Source organism: Montipora foliosa, chromosome 1, assembly GCF_036669935.1.
Source record: "Montipora foliosa isolate CH-2021 chromosome 1, ASM3666993v2, whole genome shotgun sequence".
In the NCBI taxonomy this organism is placed as follows: domain Eukaryota; kingdom Metazoa; phylum Cnidaria; class Anthozoa; order Scleractinia; family Acroporidae; genus Montipora; species Montipora foliosa.
Genome location: NC_090869.1, coordinates 17,108,097 through 17,130,493, shown reverse-complemented (window position 1 = coordinate 17,130,493; position 22,397 = coordinate 17,108,097).

Here is a 22,397-nt window from a genome sequence, read left to right as displayed (position 1 = left end):
CCATGGTTCAAGTCAATGGCTATGGTATTTTTGTCCTTGCCATTAGTTGGCTCTGGTCTCAGCTGCACTTGGACCTGACAGTTTGCTTTTATTTTTCTCTGTGCCATTTTCAAAAATTCCTGTCTTGGCTTGTCGTGGACGCCACCAATACCTTAAAACACCAACGTGTACAGCACATTTTTATCTCCTGAAATTTCACTACTTCTGAAAGTACTGTCATGTGAGCAATTTGACTATCAGGGGGCTATCTTCACAAGATAAGCAGCATTTCTCTGAACAAGAACCCCCAAAAAACAAATGGATTGATATCTTCTTTCAGAAGGTAAGCATTGGTGACTTATTTTATGTTAAGATATGTTCTGAAACATTACGATACCTGAACTACCTGTCTACCAAGGGCAACTTTCAGTGACATGGTGAACTAAAATTATATTTTTAATTTTAAGGACAGACTATTTACAGTTTTCCAGTCCATTATGTGACAAACAATAAAAAATTTCCTTTTTCATGAATGTCCTCATTTTCCTCTTTGTCATCCTTTAATGTTTGACCAAAAAATATTCCATGGCCAGCCGTGCCAGGTTTCTGGGAAAGACGAACAGTTGCATCAACATTCATCCTGTCAACATCTAACAATATATGGAGCAACTGACAAAGTTTCCTTTGGAGCTCGATGCGGTTGTGCAATGGCTGTTTCTGAGGAGGTTGCTTTCCTGGTCGCTTTCTTGAGGGTCAAACTACAACATGAGAAGAACGATCTCTAAACATGTTGTGCTTTAATTAAGCCAGGAAAATCTGTTCTCACACAGTTTAGAACGACGATGGCTCAAGCCTCAAATACATACAAATTTCCAACAATGCATGATTCCAAAACTAGAAAATTTATACCCTACCACAAAATCAACACTGGGTCTTTTAATAGAACTGACGCCGACTTCAGAGCATCTAATTTCCTCGCTCAGTCCATCTAATTTCCTCGCTCAGTTGCAAGGAATTTTTTCTCGAACCCATATTGATCATCAAAAAGAGCCGGCTTCGAACAGAGAAAGTAAATAAATTGAGCATGTCACAGCAATGTAAGAAGAAGCAACTGGAACTCTTAAACGAAGTTGACTCTGCGGCCTGTCTATCAATGGCGTCCATGTTGATTACAACGGAGATGTGTTTCCCTTGAAGTATGAAGGCAACTGTCTGAAAAATAAAAATTTCCCGCTGCTGTCCAACCTCCTCTGCAACGCCCAGAATATTGGCTTATACCGCAAAATTTCATATTGCTTTCTCATTCTTACCTTAAGTTCTTTTTCTTATTAAATCGATTCTTATCACTTTCCCTGTAAAACGTAAGCTAACAACTCAGTAAGCAATGAAAACTGAAAGACACTTCATTTCTAAAATAGAGCTAGTCACTCTGGTATAGTTCGTTTTACTTGCCCAGCCTGTGTCTTTGTATGGTCTATTAAATTGAGAGAAAGCACTCAAAACATTTTTTTGCAGAGTGATCAAATGCTAAGCGAAAAAGACAGGCATGCAAGCTTTTCTCGATAAAACTGCGATAACTTGATGTTTTCAGTGGAATGTGGGAGCGGCAGAAAAACCAGAGATTAACATGAATAAAGTACAACAAAGTATTTCCGCGTTCAACTATAACTTTATTTTGACTGGCCACATTTTTCGTTGCCTTTAGTTGCACAATGTAGATACAACAATAACTTTGAATTCCCTTCACACTGAAAATAACACATGAATAATACCTAACAACGTTTTTCCTTGTTCGGAACCAAAAGTTTTATTCCGACTAGACTGCCCACATTTTTCCGTTGCTCAGCTGAGTTCACAAAGTAGATACGATCATGACTTTGAATTCACTTCACACTGAAAATAATACAGCTTATACACTGTAGATTTAACAACTGGGTTAAATACACCTGCTGGTGTATCGATATTAAGTGCTTCAAAGTGATATAAGCGGCTCAATCAAGTGAACTTGATATAAATACAAGAACTCTTTCGCTTGTACTTTCCAGTTCCGTCTGGATCTTGTAAAATTTCAAGTAATGACTATGGCAGGGAGCTCTTGCCCTGTCGCCTCCTGGAACCGCTTTGATGATAACTCAACACTTGCGGCTTCCTGCATTCTCGGCGCGGTAAGCGCGAATGCAACGCTTTGGAATCCGTTGATTGCTATGTAGCAACGCTTCGAGACCGGCTGTGACATCCTCGTGTCGATCAGTCCTTTCCTCTCAAATTTCTCGAACGCTTTTTGTAGCGGAATCGCCGACCATCCTCCCACGTCTCCCTCGAAGTCGGCCCACAACCTAAGGCTCTCTCTTCATGAACAGCGGCTAAATCTTTGTCCAGCCTAAACTTCACGTGTACGTGGTCAAGTTGTGTCTCAAACAGTTCGTTCTCTTGAATAACTTCCAGACTAGGAACAAAGCGAAACTTGGGGTATTTTTTCTTTTTCTTAAACCGGCGACGATCTCGTTTCGGTCTTTGCATCATGCTTCGATCTATGGCTGCCAGATCTTGGTGGACGACTGAAGCAGTTTTGTGACCGTATTTGAAATCAAAATCGTAGCGTTTCGCGATGTTGAGTTCATTCATAGTTCGCGGCTCTTCATCGTGTAGACTAAAAATTGATGGCGAGTCCTCGTGAATTGATATTCTCTGACGCATTTTAAAAATGGCTTTTCTTCTGTCCGAAAACAAGCTCCTTCTTGTTCAAACTCTCTTTGTCAACTAATGCAAGTCAATGATCCAATTGCTTTTGTTACGAACAGAAGCCCAGTATCAGAAGCATCATGAGTTATTTTAAGTAGATGACAGTGCGGGTTAAGTTATGCACGGCGATATAGCACGTGGGTTGAGCGTCGCGAAAACAATGCGGAGTCACCGACCGAATAATTATTTTCCGCCCCAAGCTAAGAAAGCGCGGAAGCTCACAGACCATGCCATTGCTCATATATGGATAAATGATATTTTCATCAAATGCAGGTTAAATGGAATTGCTTAAGAGTACGGTTCTCGTCAAACAAATCTAAGAATGGCAAACAAACTGACAAATTCTAGAATTGACGTTAGTTCGATCATGATGCATGTCTTTGATTCTTTAGAGTGACACTGAGAGTACACTGTGCGAAAGAAATCACTAATGACTTTTATTACGTAGTTAATACATTGGCATCAAGTTGAAGTGTTTTGTTATTATGAAAAATAAGGGAAATTGGCTATCCATTTGAAATCTATTCGAAATTGAAATTTAAAGTTTTCCTTAGGGCATCAACATGCAACTAAAATGTACCGAATTAGCTTGAATTTCAACTCATATTTTTCCCCTTTGATCTGAGATTCATTTACACTGCAAATCAGCGGAATGGGAAAGAGCTTTTTGCGCACAATATCAACGCAAACAAGATTTTAAAAGCGCCAAAGAAATATCGCATTTTTCATCGTAGTAGTGTTTCGGTTTACAAGACGTTGCACCAACTATCGTTTACAATATATTTCTTTCTTGTTGTTCTTTTGTTACCGCAAATTAAACACCTATGAAGAACCCGAAAAGCCAGCAACGTGAGAGGAAAAAATAAAAAAAGGAAGGAGGCCATAGAAACAGTAAGAACAACCATGGCGATGAAGCGAACCAGTTTTTGACTGAGTATAAAATGAAATAAGAAATGCCTAGAAAGGAACTTATTGGAAATGCTCAGTACCGTAGGGTAAACGCTCGGCTTTTCTAAGGCTGAAATTAAAAAATTGAACTGGGCTAGATCTGAAATAGAACTTTCTCTTTGTCATTTTGTTTTATTGCATCAGTACAGCAGTTCTTCAAACAGCCTATTTTTGGTTCTGCGATACAGTTGGATCGGTAACTTAAATCTGTATTATTAGTCCTGATCAGAAAAGAAAATCAGGCTATCTTCAGGAAAAAGAACAAACGGTGTCATTGCTTAAAATAATTTTCTTAAGAATTCCAAAGTTTACTCGCAACAACCGAGAATGTCCTGTCACTACAAGTAACCGAATTTGAGATCGTGGTATAAATTAAATTCCTTATTATTTTTGGAAAGCTTAAAAAGTGGTTTGATTCGCGTCGATGTAAAAGGCCATGATCGCTGCTGGAAAATAAAGGGCTTTTGCCTTGAACGCACATCGGCAAAGAGCTGTGGCTTACTTAATCCCGTGAAGAGGAAAATTAGTAAAACAAACAGTGTTTTCACTCTTATGACGTCTGTACATGAGTGGCTACTTCCAACTGACTTTGTTATCACTGTCTTGTACTCTCTTAAATCCCAGACAGGGCCAACTCAGCTGCAAATACTGAGCTGAGCTGATTGCTCCCTTCAGTGAAAGTCCTTTGAGACTGAGTCTTTTCGAATTCCAGAAACAGCGTGGACTTGAAACGCATGCCCGATAGAAAAAACCGTCTAAAAGCAGGAAAATATTATTTTGTAATCATGAATACATATTTTTTGAGTCATGTTTTAAACAATGTCTGAGTTTATTGCTGATAAACTCAAAAAGGCTTTCAAAAGAACTGTCGCGTAATATCAGTATATATCCAAGATTCTGAGACTCAGTATACGGTACTATTAATTGAATCATCTTGTGTTGCCGAGTGGTTCAAAAGGTTCTTGTCTTGGCCGTGAGATATTGCAAATGTTTTGACGGGAGCATTCTGAGGAGATATCTGCGCATCTCCTCTCGCTTCTGCTTATTATAATATTTTGTTATAATATCTCAGTGTTGTTGCTACGTGAAAATAACATCATTCTTGTCCTTGTTCGTTACCAAGCTACCTTGGTTTCCAGTGCTGACGCTGGAATCTAAACCTATCTTGAGGCGAAAATAAAAAAAAAATATAACAATCTTTATTATAACAAGATGGGCCAAGTTTCCAAAACTACTGTGGAAGTTGTTTAGAGTAAAAAATTCCAATCATAAAATTTTAGGAGTGGTTCAAGACTTTAAACAAAAGACTACAAGGCCGAAGGAGGAATTTTTTAAGGAAAAAAAACAAGATATAAATTTGAAAGACATTGGCGGGTCATCAAACATCATTAGCATAAGACCAAACGGTTTAAATTCCTCATCTGAGAAGGCTTCAAAGTCTAACTGTTTGAGCTGACTCTGCTGACTGTCATGCAAAAAGACACAGTCTAGTCTAGACTTGTTGTTGGCTGAGCCGAGGTTGTACCCAAGTGTCTGTTTGACAAAGAGGAGTTACTTTGAATCACAATTTTAGTTTTCTTACCATGATTTTCGTCTAAAATTTGTACATTTCATCAACTGTTCAGTGTATGGCTCACTACACCCGAAATCATCATGCTATTGATGCTCCCTTAAAAAAAACCCATGATGCACGGTGCCCATGGAGTATGTGTACGTGTGCAAGAGCCACTGTAACATTGAGGCGAGTTTCTATTAAAAGATAGTACTTCACGAACAATTATATATTATTATTATTATTATTATTATTATTATTATTATTATTATTATTATTATTATTATTATTATTGCCGATTCTTCTCATGCTTCTGGCGACCGGTTCTATTTTAAACCACGAGAAGCGGCACTAGAATATTTCCTTTTTGTTGCGGTTGTTGTGATCCAAGTGTCCTCTCGAAAGAGAACAGTTCCGGAAACCAGGAATAGTACTTCCTTACATCCTAGGGGAACTTAAGGTCATCCTAAGGTTATTGAGAGGTTTTAGAATAGTTCAGTACTTAAAATAATTAAAGCTCTCACATCTTGGGACCAAAAAAGCAACGCCGTGGGGGTATTAATTAATTGGATCAGAATAAAGCGCCTAGATTGATGACAATCTGGTAATTAATCGGGGTGAAGAAAGCAGAAACTAAAAAATCCTTCTCGTATTATGTTTCTCCATAACTGGTTGCTATGGTTTCTCTCAAGGAACATATCAATATCAGTACATGAAACTTCAATAATATGTTGAATTGATTTAGGTTGATCTAGGTTGAGTTGATTTAGGCTGAATTGTTGGTGAATTGTAAAATGTCAGAGGTTAAAAATCTACAAATTGAGGGATTATCTTAACAAATATACAACAGTTAACATAAATGGTTAGAGCTATTAGTAACTCATAAACATGCCAGCCTAAAATAAACCTTGACAATCAACAAAGTAAAAGAGTTGAGGAAAATTGATATAAGGCTCTCCTCTGCAGTACTGTACAGTATGGTTTATTTTTTTTAAGTCCAGGAGATGTCATGGAACTAAGAGCTACCAAAGAAAGGGGGTATTTGCTAGCTTTAAAGCGTAATTCTATCAACCAGATCAAATGTGCGTGTACACAAAACATTTTTTTTTCACAATTCTCATGTTTCCACAATAACAGAGATAAACAATGACCCATGTTATGAACACTTTTGCCACTTAGTTACACAACTTTTACACTAGGGAAAAAGTTTCCGGATTTGTAAATGTTTCCGGATTCATTAACTTGGGGATTCGTAAATGGTTACATTAGTGGTTCACACTAAACTCGATAAATCCGGTGAGGCCTCAGGTCGTCGCAGAGGTTTAATTAAAAAAGTGCTCAGTCGACAAAAAAGTTCCATTCGCTGTCTACTGTGACATTGTTCATCAAGTTATTCCACCAAACACTCAATCTTCCTGTTCTTCCCCGAAATCGTCTCCGTCGTCTGTTCGCCCATCCCGGTCCCATGAAACAATTATGTGCCCCGTGTAAAAAGTGACTGCTTTTAGCGGCCTTCGTTTCCTTAGAAAATGACCTGTGCCTGTAGTAAAATAAGACAATATTATTGGAACGACCAACAACTTTGCAACTAACTCGGGCGCCGTCTTGTGAAAACGCGGGCTTCGACTAGCTGGATTATTCGTGGGATAACCCACGCCGTTTACACTAACGAAAAATTTCGGCTTCAAAATGTTTGGATACAAATCGAAAGTTTCCACTGTGGATTCCGGATTCAGAACCTCCCCGGGGATTTGAGACAAATTTGGGAACTTTTCATACCGGATTAATGTTTTGTGCATAAATACCACAACGAATCCGGTACTAAAACCGTCGTTCCGGATTCTTCACAAATATATCCGGAAACTTTTGCTCTAGTGTAAACGTAGTCTCTATCAAGGTCGAGGAAAAGACAGCCAGAAAGAAGAAATCGCCGCGCGAAATAGAACCGAATCTCCAAAATAGCGGCAACCGATTTGAGTGAATTCAAATTGAACTGAATACAAAAGTGATACAGAAATAGAAAGAGCACCTTTACTTAAGTGACCCTGCAAAGTTTCAGCGTATTAGGTGTTATATCAGCTGAGGAAATGTAAGTTGAAATTTGACAAATTTACCGGACGTTTGTACGACTGGGGTTATAGGCCAAACCCCGATCACACAAACGTCTGTACTTTTTACATTTTTCAACTTACATTTTCTCAACTGATATTACACCTGATATGCTGAAACTTTGCAGAGCTACTAAATTTAAGGTGCTCTCTCTATTTCTGATATCAGTTTAATTTTAACTTATTTGATTTTCCGACCGCCATTTTGGAGAATGGTGTATTTGCTCCTTTCGCGCGGGCATGTTTTCCCGCGCGTCTCTTCTCGAGCTCGAAAACAGAGGGACTGCTTGTAGTCTTCCCAAATAACTATCCTTTTGCTTCATTGAAATCAAAGGCCAAGACGCAGAGTATGGAGAAGTGTCTTTAGATACTTTTTCTGAAAACAGCGCTTGCCGATAGACTCAAGGAACGTTCGGGTAAAATCCGACCGAAGTAAATGAATAAGCCAACGTCTTCGTGTTCACGAGTGAATTGCTCTAACAACTAAGTCTTTCTTCAGGAAAATTCTGCAAATGTAACCCAGTATAAAAAATATACTAGTTTGATTCCTCTTAAAGAGTTGCCTGAGTTAATCTTTCCCAGGTCTTTCAGCTTGTATCGTAGAGGTGTTCTTGGTTTCAAATTCGGGCTGGACCAACAAAAAAAACAATAATAACTGAAAACAAGAATTGTTTGAATTTCTGGTTTTCCTGAATATGGATTTAAAGCACTTTGACAGGGATTCAAGTCCCAGGCCTAGTGGCCTACCGGGGTGCTCTTCTACCTAGGAGAGATGCCGCTCTCCTCCTTGAAAGTACATTACAATCAAAAGAGAACCATGCTTCAGAACAGGGTACTTAAATTTATTAACGGACTGTTTCATCATAGAACATTACAGCCTTGTGATTAATTTGCGATTTAGGCAAACACTACCCGATTTAAATCAGACTGATTTAATTAAACCAGTGCTTTCAAATGCACTTTGTAATTGACATGAACAAAATATTTCGGACCGAGTTGCACGCAAGCCTTAAAACGTGACTATTGATGATACACTAATATTCAGGGAATTAAATCGGGTGTATGTATTAAGACTTTACAGGAAGGTGGGGCAACTTGTGTAAACTGGAGCGTGTTCCATGTGAAGGTAGCAAAATTCTCGAACCTTCACGACGAAGTAACTGCTACAATCTGCTTATTGACTTGGATGAAAAAAAAAAACAGAAAATAAAGGTAAAGGAAAGACTTTTTAAAACAGGTAGTCACCTCAGAGAACGGCAAATATCTCACAATATTAAAGCGAGTAATTTTGAGGGTAATCTTAACATATGATAACATATTAACAACACGTAATATGCAAAGAAGCAGAAAATCTACTTGAAAAACGTGAACTACTCCGACCGAAAGCCACGAGAAGTGTGAGCACCGATTTTAATCAAGAAACGGAACACATATCCCGAATAATTAAAGAAATTTTGACTTAAATAACTATCTAATTAATATACACACAAGGCGCGGTTTACAATACTGATGCCCCAAAATAATTTCCGTCAACATGGTAGTAGAGGTTGTCAGTGATTTCCCTTTAGTGGCAGTAAGATCTTGCAAGAGGATTCTGGTATATATTGTCAAAAAGTCGCGCAAGACCTCAAATATCACTCCATATACTAAAAATTAAGTTATTTCGATTTACGAGTATTACTAATGGAGTCAGCATAAAGTCGGAAGGGTATACTAAAGGAGACGAAAAGTGCCTTAGATAAATGTTTAGAACTGCAAAAGTGGTGGTAGAATATGAGTTACTGTGTGTTTCGTTTTTTGTCGATGTTTTATAAGGTGGAGTATGACGAGGGCTTTGACCACCCACCACTGAAGAAATCAAATAAGTGGCACTTAAAACTCCTACCGGACCCCTTCCCCGCCTTCTCTTTGCCTTTGTTTCGCTATCATGGAGTTGTCCAATCCAACAGCAATTTTCAACTGGCATCACGGAAAGGAATGAAGTAACATGTAGCGCCACGCATATCCTCTTAAATGACAAGAGCAACGCTAATTGGCATTGCTGGTTTTGAAAATTGGCTGCAAACTGAAAGCAACATCATGCTAGCCGGCATTTCCGCCTTTGTAGCATGATTCTCGCAATTCAATGAAAACAAGGCTTCTAGCCTCTTCTTTCAATATTATTTTCGGCAAGAGCCAGAATGTGGATGCAAACGTAAACTGTGCACACGAGTTATTGAACTGTCGAGACGAGCTTCTCAAACGACTTCAGTTTGTTGAAGTGGGACCAAAGATACATGAAATGGCCTACTTTATACGCAAACTTTTACAAGCTGAATAATTAAATAAGTATTACCAAATCCCATAACCAAAACGTTGCAGTCAAAATACTCACACTTCCTGCCGGTCGGCAACCCGAACATCTCCTTAGCCAATATAATAGGTCAAGATGAATTTCATATCACTGTACAATAGCTTTTGTTGACGTTCTTTGCCAAAGAACATGAACTTGTATTGTGTTAAGAAGAAGTCGGGTTCTTGTTGCCGTCGGAAAGATTCAATCGACCAACACCGTGCTTTAAGCACGATTCAATGTTGAGATTTTAACAAAACGGAAGTATGGTACATGATGCGAAAAAACGTTACTGAAAACCACAACCTACAAAATTCCTGCTGAGAGATCACTGCGGAAAGATGGCCATTTTGGCATTCGGTCTAGTTTCTAGCTAATACATTACTTTGTGCCTCATTCCAAAACTTAATCAACAGCGTCGCACTCCTTCACCCCACCAAATCATCTAAAATCTCTCCAAGAACCTAAAATGGTACAAAGTCGTTCATGATGGTGACTAAGCTTCCGTTGTTTGTCGGGCACCGAAGGCGAACAATAAACGGCAAGCGGTCGCTCGTCTTTAAAAAAGTAAAAGTAAAAGTAAAAGTAAAAGTTTCTCTCCTGTTTTTTTCTTTTCCCCGATCAATAGCTAAGGATCTTTGAAAAATGACAAGTAATAACCGAAAAATTACAATAACCTAGAATAGTTTCTAGCAAAGAGCTGCCCCCGAAAAGTAGATCCGTCCTTAATGAGGCATGAAGTAAACAACGCCCCCAGAGGTTCATATGGGATTGAAATCTGGCACTTCACATTACACTCTATTCAGTTAACGCCCCAGAGGAGGTTGGACAGCTGTCACGTGATAAATTTCGACCAATGAGCAGCGTTCATACAGATCTTCATGTCGGACGAAAAGTTCCATGGAGAAACTCAGAAGCCCTCCGTTAATTCGGCATTTTTTCGCTTTGGTTTGTTAATAATTTACCATAAATGCGCCAGATTAAACATATTGGAGTTGTTTTTCATTGCTATGAAGGCAATTTAAAGGTAAGACGAATTTTAATCGTACAATTTTATAATATTTTGTTAAGTCCCACATTGCATTGTTTTGTTGACACGCTTCGAGTGTGCCCTTTTTAGAAATCGATTTCTCGCTTTGTGTTCACTTTAGAGTCTTCAATTATGCAACACTATATAGCATAACAAATGGGTTTTCTATTTTATAGGTCGCCCCCCCTTGCCCCCGCGACGGATTTTGAGTTATTGTTGTCGAAATACAGCAACACGGATTGCAAGATTTGTTGTGTTCGCATGACATAATGGCGCGGAATGTTACCTCTTTTCGAAGAGTACACGGGGAAAATGTGGCCAGATAAGATCTATCTTTCATGTTTTGCTGAGCTAAATGCTGCTGAAAATGTATGGAAGCTCAAGGAGGCAGCACATATCATCTGATGATACGCAAGGGAAGCTCCCAAAACAAGCACCAAGAGTCAGTTCAAACTCGAGGAAAACCCTGTTTCACTCTAAAACCGGAGAACCATTGTTGTGTATGAAGTATTCTTGTTGATCAGTCAATTGTCCCCACAAGAGATAAGACAGAGTGGTTCATGATAGAAAAACTTTTCGATTATTTAAGGTTTTTCTTCTTCTTTTAAGATTCAGAACTCGCTCATCCAATTCAAATTATTTTAAAATTTGTGATATGGTGCCAAATTACAACATTACTGCTGATGTGGGTTCAAAAAGGCTCTAAACAGTATTGACACTTTAAATCGACTTGATTAGTTGATGGGTTATAATTATTACAACAATACTGTATCATGCTTCCTTACATACGTGAAACACCAAAATTATATTTGTGCTGCCATTATTGTGATAGCATGAAGGAATCAATTGCTTATATTTTATCTTCAGGTACTTATAACTGAAAAAAAACAAACTTAGCAAACTCAATTTTTATTGTTATAAAGTAATGAGCAAATTACCTAAACAGAAACGTTCATCCTATGCTATAACATCACTATCGTTTCATATACAGTAATAACATAATGCTGCAGTCCGTGGTTTCCAAGAATGTGCCATTTATGGCTGTAACTGCTACAGCAACAAGAAAAATAAAAGACAATCATAATCTCTTTTGATCCTTTAAATTTTCAATCAAAGTGGAGACCATAAGTATTGAAGCTTCTTTAGGGAACTATTATGCACCTATCAATGTTAAGCCCCAGGGAGGCCCCCCCCCCCCTCCCTGGGGCTTAACATTGATAGGTACATTATTAGTACACAGCTTCATTGAATTGAGCTGCTGAACCAGATGTTACAGATGATCAAAATATATTGGTCAGTGCAAATAAAGTTTTCTTTACTGGTTTTGAATTATCTTAACTCAACCTGTGCGTGATACAAGTGACAGTGTTTCAGGAAATTCCTGCCCATAATTTGTTTTCCAGAGTTCTGAGAGCAGACAACATGCTCTCAATTTTGGGACAATATTTCTTTTTGCAAATCTTTCCCAAAAATCTTGCAAAATTAATACTCCAAACATCGGTACTGCTATAAGTTCTTGCAGAGGAAAACCTGCATGTTTATCTTTCCATAGTCCACTTATGCATGTTATTAAGGGCTTCTCAGTTGCAATGGCATCAAGCACACTTTCCAATGAGGTACATCAGATGGGGGGAGGAAGGAGTGAAAACGAGAGACCTCAGACTGAGTGCAGTAACACAGTGCTTTATTCCATAACTGTCAACTGAGCTGCATTTTGTTTTTCAGGAGATTCAACTTGTCTTTGCCTAATATGTAGCCCTAACAACACACGATATTGTTTTGCTACCGTGTATCATTTTAGTGCCACGGTAGATGTCTTACGTAAATAGCCCCCCTGAAAAGACATGTGGTTACTAGTATAATACTAAACCCAGAAAGATTGAAGAAAATAAAAGAGAATGGAGAAACATTGATTTGAGGCTGACATGTTGACCATTTTCAAGTTCCTTGAAATTTCTATATCACCAAATGCCTGATACCTTTCCAAGACAAAATCTCATTGCAGTTAATCCCTGTCCGGCAGGGTTAGTATTTGAATGGGTGAGCTCAAAATATTCGACTTTCCGTGAGAAAAAAAGGACTAAAAGTTCTATTTTAATGCTCTAAAAATGCAAACCAAGCAAGGTGCAGATTTTGTTAGCCTCCCTTATGGATAACAAAAAATAAATAAATATTGAATGATATACAGTTTTTACACTCTTATAACCTGATGACGTAGTGTGTAGTGCACTGTAAGTGCACTACACACTACGTCTACCACGGAAAGTTAAGTTTCTATGAGACTCAGCAAAGTATTTTAATGTACATGTACAATAAAAAAATTGTTCATAGATTTTATACTTATGAATAGTTGATACCAGTAAATTAAACAAAATCAACAGTATTGTTACAGATACAAATAGCGAGTAGTTGTAAGACAATCTCAAGCAATTCTTAATATTATTTCACCGAGCACTGTGGCACCTTGTCATAACATACTTTCCCACTTTTCCTTTCTTAGTATTGAAATTAAAGGGTTATATCCAATTTTTGCACACAAAAAACCATGATGTGGTGGACAGTTACCTGTATGTCAACAATTTCTCATTTTCAATTACTGTATGCAATAAACCTGTGAATTCTCTGGCAATGTAACAATGAAACCATCCATTACCATGGTTCAAGTCAATGGCTATGGTATTTTTGTCCTTGCCATTAGTTGGCTCTGGTCTCAGCTGCACTTGGACCTGACAGTTTGCTTTTATTTTTCTCTGTGCCATTTTCAAAAATTCCTGTCTTGGCTTGTCGTGGACGCCACCAATACCTTAAAACACCAACGTGTACAGCACATTTTTATCTCCTGAAATTTCACTACTTCTGAAAGTACTGTCATGTGAGCAATTTGACTATCAGGGGGCTATCTTCACAAGATAAGCAGCATTTCTCTGAACAAGAACCCCCAAAAAACAAATGGATTGATATCTTCTTTCAGAAGGTAAGCATTGGTGACTTATTTTATGTTAAGATATGTTCTGAAACATTACGATACCTGAACTACCTGTCTACCAAGGGCAACTTTCAGTGACATGGTGAACTAAAATTATATTTTTAATTTTAAGGACAGACTATTTACAGTTTTCCAGTCCATTATGTGACAAACAATAAAAAATTTCCTTTTTCATGAATGTCCTCATTTTCCTCTTTGTCATCCTTTAATGTTTGACCAAAAAATATTCCATGGCCAGCCGTGCCAGGTTTCTGGGAAAGACGAACAGTTGCATCAACATTCATCCTGTCAACATCTAACAATATATGGAGCAACTGACAAAGTTTCCTTTGGAGCTCGATGCGGTTGTGCAATGGCTGTTTCTGAGGAGGTTGCTTTCCTGGTCGCTTTCTTGAGGGTCAAACTACAACATGAGAAGAACGATCTCTAAACATGTTGTGCTTTAATTAAGCCAGGAAAATCTGTTCTCACACAGTTTAGAACGACGATGGCTCAAGCCTCAAATACATACAAATTTCCAACAATGCATGATTCCAAAACAAGAAAATTTATACCCTACCACAAAATCAACACTGGGTTTTTTAATAGAACTGACGCCGACTTCAGAGCATCTAATTTCCTCGCTCAGTCCATCTAATTTCCTCGCTCAGTTGCAAGGAATTTTTTCTCGAACCCATTGATCATCAAAAAGAGCCGGCTTCGAACAGAGAAAGTAAATAAATTGAGCATGTCACAGCAATGTAAGAAGAAGCAACTGGAACTCTTAAACGAAGTTGACTCTGCGGCCTGTCTATCAATGGCGTCCATGTTGATTACAACGGAGATGTGTTTCCCTTGAAGTATGAAGGCAACTGTCTGAAAAATAAAAATTTCCCGCTGCTGTCCAACCTCCTCTACAACGCCCAGAATATTGGCTTATACCGCAAAATTTCATATTGCTTTCTCATTCTTACCTTAAGTTCTTTTTCTTATTAAAACGATTCTTATCACTTTCCCTGTAAAACGTAAGGTAAGAACTCAGTAAGCAATGGAAACTGAAAGACACTTAATTTCTAAAATAGAGTCACTCTCGTACAGTTTGTTTTACTTGCCCAGCCTGTGTCTTTGCATGGTCTATTAAATTGAGAGAAAGCACTCAAAACAATTTTTTTGCAGAGTGATCAAATGCTAAGCGAAAAAGACAGGCATGCAAGCTTTTGTCAATAACTGCGATAACTTGATGTTTTCAGTGGAATGTGGGAGCGGCAGAGAAAGCAGAGATTAACATGAATAAAGCACAACAAAGTATTTCCGCGTTCAACCATAACTTTATTTTGACTGACCACATTTTTCGTTGCCTTTAGTTGCACAATGTAGATACAACAATAACTTTGAATTCCCTTCACACTGAAAATAACACATGAAGAATACCTAAAAACGTTTTTCCTTGTTCGGAACCAAAGTTTTATTCCGACTAGACTGTCCACATTTTTTCGTTGCTCAGCTGAGTTCACAAAGTAGATACAACCATGACTTTGAATTCACTTCGCACTGAAAATAATACAGCTTATACACTGTAGATTTAACAACTGGGTTAAATACACCTGCTGGTGTATCGATATCAAGTAATTCAAAGTGATATAAGTCGGTCAAATCAAGTGAACTTGATATAAATACAAGAACTCTTTCGCTTGTACTTTCCAGTTCCGTCTCGATCTTGTAAAATTTCAAGTAATGACTATGGCAGCGAGCTCTTGCCCTGTCGCCTCCTGGAACCGCTTTGATGATAACTCAACACTTGCGGCTTCCTGCATTCTCGGCGGTAAGCGCGAATGCAACGCTTTGGAATCCGTTGATTGCTATGTAGCAGCGCTTCGAGACCGGCCGTGACATCCTCGTTTCGATCAGTCCTTTCCTCTCAAATTTCGCGAACGCTTTTTGTAGCGGAATCGCCGACCATCCTCCCACGTCTCCCTCGAAGTCGACCCACAACCTAAGGCTCTCTCTTCATGAACAGCGGCTAAATCTTTGCCAAGCTTAAACTTCACGTGTACGTGGTCAAGTTGTGTCTCAAACAGTTCGTTCTCTTGAATAACTTCCAGACTAGGAACAAAGCGAAACTTGGGGTATTTTTTCTTTTTCTTAAACCGGCGACGATCTCGTTTCGGTCTTTGCATCATGCTTCGATCTATGGCTGCCAGATCTTGGTGGACGACTGAAGCAGTTTTGTAACAGTATTTGAAATCAAAATCGTAGCGTTTCGCGATGCTGAGTTCATTCATAGTTCGCGGCTCTTCTTCGTGTAGACTAAAAATTGATGGCGAGTCCTCGTGAATTGCTATTCTCTGACGCATTTTAAAAATGGCTTTTCTTCTGTCCGAAAACAAGCTCCTTCTTGTTCAAACTCTCTTTGTCAACTAATGCAAGTCAATGATCCGGTTGCTTTTGTTACGAACAGAAGCCCAGTATCAGAAGCATCATGAGTTATTGTAAGTAGATGACAGTGTGGGTTAAGTTATGCGCGGCGATATAGCGCGTGGTTTGAACGTCGGGAAAACAATGCGGAGTCACCGACCGAATAATTATTTTCCGCCCAGAGAAAGCGCGGAAGCTCACAGACCATGCCGTTGCTCATATATGGATAAATGATATTTTCATCAAATGCAGGTTAAATGGAATTTTTTAAGAGTAAGGCTCTCCTCAAACAAATCTAAGAATGGTAAAAAAAGTGACAAATTCTAGAATTGACGTTAGTTTCGATCATGATGCATGTCTTTGATTGTTTAGAGTACAATGAGAGTACACTGTGCGAAAGAAATCACTAATGACTTTTATTACGTAGTTAATACATTGGCATCAAGTTGAAGTGTTTTGTTATGAAAAATAAGGGAAATTGGCTATCCATTTGAAATCTATTCGAAATTAAAATTTAAAGTTTTCCCTAGGGCATCAACATGCAACTAAGCTGTACTGAATTAGCTTGAATTTCAACTCATATTTTTCCCCTTTGATCTGAGATTCATTTACACTGCAAATCAGCGAAATGCGAAAGAGCTTTTTGCACACAACATCAACGGAAACAAGATTTTAAAAGCGCCAAAGAAATATCGCATTTTTCATCGTAGTAGTGTTTCGGTTTACAAGACGTTGCACCAACTATCGTTTATAATATGTTTCTTTCTTGTTGTTCTTTTGTTACCGCAAATTAAACACCTATGAAGAACCCGAAAAGCCAGCAACGTGAGAGGAAAAAATTAAAAAAGGAAGGAGGCCATAGAAACAGTAAGAACAACCATGGCGATGAAGCGAACCAGTTTTTGACTGAGTATAAAATGAAATAAGAAATGCCTAGAAAGGAACTTATTGGAAATGCTCAGTACCGTAGGGTAAACGCTCGGCTTTTCTAAGGCTGAAATTAAAAAAATTGAACTGGGCTAGATCTGAAATAGAACTTTCTCTTTGTCATTTTGTTTTATTGCATCAGTACAGCAGTTCTTTAAACAGCCTATTTTTGGTTCTGCGATACAGTTGGATCGGTAACTTAAATCTATATTATTAGTCCTGATCAGAAAAGAAAATCAGGCTATTTTCAGGAAAAAGAACAAACGGTGTCATTGCTTAAAATAATTTTCTAAAGAATTCCAAAGTTCACTCGCATTAACCGAAAATGTCCTGTCACTACAAGTAACCGAATTTTAGATCGTGGTATAAACTAAATTCCTTATTATTTTTGGAAAGCTTAAAAAGTGGTTTGATTCGCGTCGATGTAAAAGGCCATGATCGCTGCTGGAAAATAAGCAAGGGCTTTTGCCTTGAACGCACATCGGCAAAGAGCTGTGGCTTACTTAATCCTGTGAAGAGGAGAATTAGAAAAACAAACAGTGTTTTCACTCTTATGACGCCGGTCTGTACATGAGTGGCTACTTGCAACTGACTTTGTTATCAATATCTTGTATCCTCTTAAATCCCAGACAGGGCCAACTCAGCTGCAAATACTGAGCTGAGCTGATTACTCCCTTCAGTGAAAGTCCTTTGAGAATAAGTCTTCGAATTCAAGAAACAGCGTGGAATTGAAACGCATGCGCGATAGAGAAAACCGTCTAAAAGCAGAAAAATATTATTTTGTAATCATGAATACATGTTTTTTGAGTCATGTTCTAAACAATGTCTGAGTTTATCTAAACTCAAAAAGGCTTTCAAAAGAACTGTCGGGTAATATCAGTTGATGAGATATCCAAGATTCTGAGACTCAGTATACTATTAATTGAATCATCTTGTGTTGCCGAGTGGTTCAAAAGGTTCTTGCCTTAGCCGTGAGATATTGCAAATGTTTTGACGGGAGCATTCTGTGGAGATATCTGCGCATCTTCTCTCGCTTCTGTTTATTATAATATTTGTTACAATATCTCAGTGTTGTTGCTACGTGAAAATAACATCATTCTTGTCTTTGTTCGTTACCAAGCTACCTTGGTTTCCAGTGTTGACGCTGGAATCTAAACCTATCTTGAGGCGAAAATAAAAAAAAAATGATAACAATCTTTATTATAACAAGATGGGCCAAGTTTCCAAAACTACTGTGAAAGTTGCGTAGAGTAAAAAATTCCAATCATAAAATTGTAAAATTGTAGGAGTGGTGCAAGACTTTAAACAAAAGACTACAAGGCCGAAGGAGGAATTTTTTAAGGAAAAAAAACAAGATATAAATTTGAAAGACATTGGCGGGTCATCAAACATCATTAGCATAAGACCAAACGGTTTAAATTCCTCATCTGAGAAGGCTTCAAAGTCTAACTGTTTGTACTGACTCTGCTGACTGTCATGCAAAAAGATACAGTCTAGTTGTTGGCTGAGCCGAGGTTGTACCTAAATGTCTGTTTGACAAAGAGGAGTTACTTTGAATCACAATTTTAGTTTTCTTACCATGATTTTCGTCTAAAATTTATACATTTCATCAACTGTTCAGTGTATGGCTCACTACAACGGAAATCAACACGCTATTGATGCTCCCTCTAATAAAACCCATGATGCACGGTGCGCATTGAGTATGTGTACGTGTTAAAGAGCCATTGTGACATTGAGGCGAGTTTCTATTAAAAGACGGTACTTCACGAACAATTATTATTATTATTATTATTATTATTATTATTATTATTATTATTATTATTATTATTATTATTATTATTATTATTATTATTATTGCCGATTCTTCTCATGCTTCTGGCGACCGGTTCTATTTTAAACCACGAGAAGCGGCACTAGAATATTTCCTTTTTGTAGCGGTTGTTGTGATCCAAGTGTCCTCTCGAAAGAGAACAGTTCAGAAAACCAGGAATAGTACTTCCTTACATCCTAGGAGAACTTAAGGTCATCCTAAGGTTATTGAGAGGTTTTATAATAGTTCAGTACTTAAAATAATTAAAGCTCTCACATCTTGGGACCAAAAAAGCAACGCCGTGGGGGTATTAATTAATTGGATCAGAATAAAGCGCCTAGATTGATGACAATCTGGTAATTAATCGGGGTGAAGAAAGCAGAAACTAAAAAATCCTTCTCGTATTATGTTTCTCCATAACTGGTTGCTATGGTTTCTCTCAAGGAACATATCAATATCAGTACATGAAACTTCAATAATATGTTGAATTGATTTAGGTTGATCTAGGTTGAGTTGATTTAGGCTGAATTGTTGGTGAATTCTAAAATGTCAGAGGTTACAAATCTACAAATCGATGCCGAATACAACAGTTAACACAAATGGTTAGAGCTATTAATACTCATAAACATGCCAGCCTAAAATAAACCTTGACAATCAACAAAGTAAAAGAGTTGAGGAAAATTGATATCAGGCTCTCCTCTGCAGTACTGTACAGTATGGTTTATTTTTTTTAAGTCCAGGAGATGTCATGGAACTAAGAGCTACCAATGAAAGGGGGTATTTGCTAGCTTTAAAGCGTAATTCTATCAACCAGATCAAATGTGCATGTACACAAAGCATTTCTTTTCACAATTCTCATGTTTCCACAATAACAGAGATAAACAATGGCCGTTTTTATACTAGAGACGCATAATCCGTCCAGACGAATTATGCGTCTCTCATGTTATCCGTCTAGTGTAAAGACGGGACGAACTATATGAGACGCATAATTCGTCTTGGACGAACTTGGGCGAACATTTTTTCTGCGTCTGTTAATTTCGTCAAGTATAAAGACGGGCACTAGACGCATAATGCGTCTGGACGAACTTTCCAGTTTAGTGCGTCTTCGAAGACGCACTAAAATAAATTCTTCGTCCAGATGCATAATGCGTCTGGTGGCCGTCTTTTAACAGACGCAGAAAAAATGTTTGCCCAAGTTCGTCCCAGACGAATTATGCGTCTCTAGTATAAAAACGGCCAATGACCCATGTTATGAACACTTTCGCCACTTAGTTACACAACTTTTACACTAGGGAAAAAGTTTCCAGATTTGTAAATGTTTCCGGATTCATCAACTTGGGGATTCGTAAATGGTTACATTAGTGGTTCACACTAAATTCGATAAATCCGGTGAGGTCTCAGGTCGTCGCACTGGTTTAATTAAGAAAGTGCTCTTGGACAGTCGAAAATGTTCTTTCCATTCGCTGTCTACTGTCTCATTGTTCATTTAGTTATTTCACCAAACACTCAATCTTCCTGTTCTTCCCCGAAATCGTCTCCGTCGTCTGTTCGCCCATCCCGGTCCCCATGAAACAGTTATGTGCCCCGTGTAAAAAGTGACTGCTTTTAGCGGCCTTCGTTTCCTTAGAGATGACCTGTGCCTGTAGTAAAATAAGACAATATTATTGGAACGACCAACAACTTTGCAACTAACTCGGGCGCCGTCTTGTGAAAACGCGGGCCTCGACTAGCTGGATTATTCGTGGGATAACCCACGCCGTTTACAATAACGAAAAATTTCGGCTTCAAAATGTTCCGATACAAATCAAAAGTTTCCACTTTGGATTCCGGATTCAGAACCTCCCCGGGGATTTGAGACAAATTTGGGAACTTTTCATACCGGATTAATGTTTTGTGCATAAATACCACAACGAATCCGGTACTAAAACCGTCGTTCCGGATTCTTCACAAATACATCCGGAAACTTTTGCTCTAGTATAAACGTAGTTTCTATTAAGGTCGAGGAAAAGACAGCCAGAAAGAAGAAATGGCCGCGCGAAATAGAACCGAATCTCCAAAATAGCGGCAACCGATTTGAGTGAATTCAAATTGAACTGAATACAAAAGTGATACAGAAATAGAAAGAGCACCTTTACTTAAGTAACCCTACAAAGTTTCAGCGTATCAGGTGTTATATCAGCTGAGGAAATGTAAGTTGAAATTTGACAAATTTACAGACGTTTGTACGACTGGGGTTATAGGCCAAACCCCAATCATGCAAACGTCTGTAATTTTTACATTTTTCAACTTACATTTTCTCAACTGATATTACACCTGATATGCTGAAACTTTGCAGAGTTACTAAATTTAAGGTGCTCTCTCTATTTCTGATATCAGTTTAATTTTAACTTATTTGAATTTTCGACCGCCATTTTGGAGAATGGTGTATTTGCTCCTTTCGCGCGGGCATGTTTTCCCGCGCGTCTCTTCTCGCGCTCGACAAACTAATTAAGGGGAAACAGAGGGACTGCTTGTAGTCTTCCCAAATAACTATCCTTTTGCTTCATTTAAATCAAAGGCCAAGACGCAGAGTATGGAGAAGTGTCTTTATATACTTTTTCTGAAAACAGCGCTTGCCGATAGACTCAAGGAACGTTCGGGTAAAATCCGACTGAAGTAAACGAATAAGCCAACGTCTTTGTGTTCACGAGTGAATTGCTCTAACAACTAAGTATTTCTTCAGGGAAATTCTGCAAATGTAACCCAGTATAAAAAATATACTAGTTTGATTCCACTTAAAGAGTTGCTTGAGTTAATGTTTCCCAGGTCTCTAAGCTTGTATCGTAGAGGTGTTCTTGGTTTCAAATTCCGGCTGTACCAACAAAAAAAACAATAATAACTGAAAACAAGAATTGTTTGAATTTCTGGTTTTCCTGAATATGGATTTAAGGCACTTTGACAGGGATTCAAGTCCCAGGCCTAGTGGCCTACCGGGGTGCTCTCCTACCTAGGAGAGATGCCGCTCTCCTCCTTGAAAGTACATTACAATCAAAAGATAACCATGCTTCAGAACAGGGTACTTCAATTTGTCAACGGACTGTTTCATCATACAACATTACAGCCTTGTGATTAATTTGCGATTTAGGCAAACACTACCCGATTTCAATCAGACTGAATTAATTAAACCAGTGCTTTCAAATGCACTTTGTAATTGACATGAACAAAATATTTCGGACCGAGTTGCACGCAAGCCTTAAAGCGTGACTATTGATACACTAATATTCAGGGAATTAAATCGGGTGTATGTATTAAGATTTTACAGGAAGGTGGGGCAACTTGTGTAAACTGGAGCGTGTTCCATGTGAAGGTAGCAGAATTCTCGAACCTTCACGACAAAGTAACTGCTACAATCTGCTTATTGACTTGGATGAAAAAAAAAACAGAAAAGAAAGGAAAAGGAAAGACCTTTTAAAAAAGGTAGTCACCTCAGAGAAGGGCAAATATCTCACAATATTAAAGCGAGTAATTTTGAGGGTAATCTTAACATATGATAACATATTAACAACACTTAATATGCAAAGAAGCAGAAAATCTACTTGAAAAACGTGAA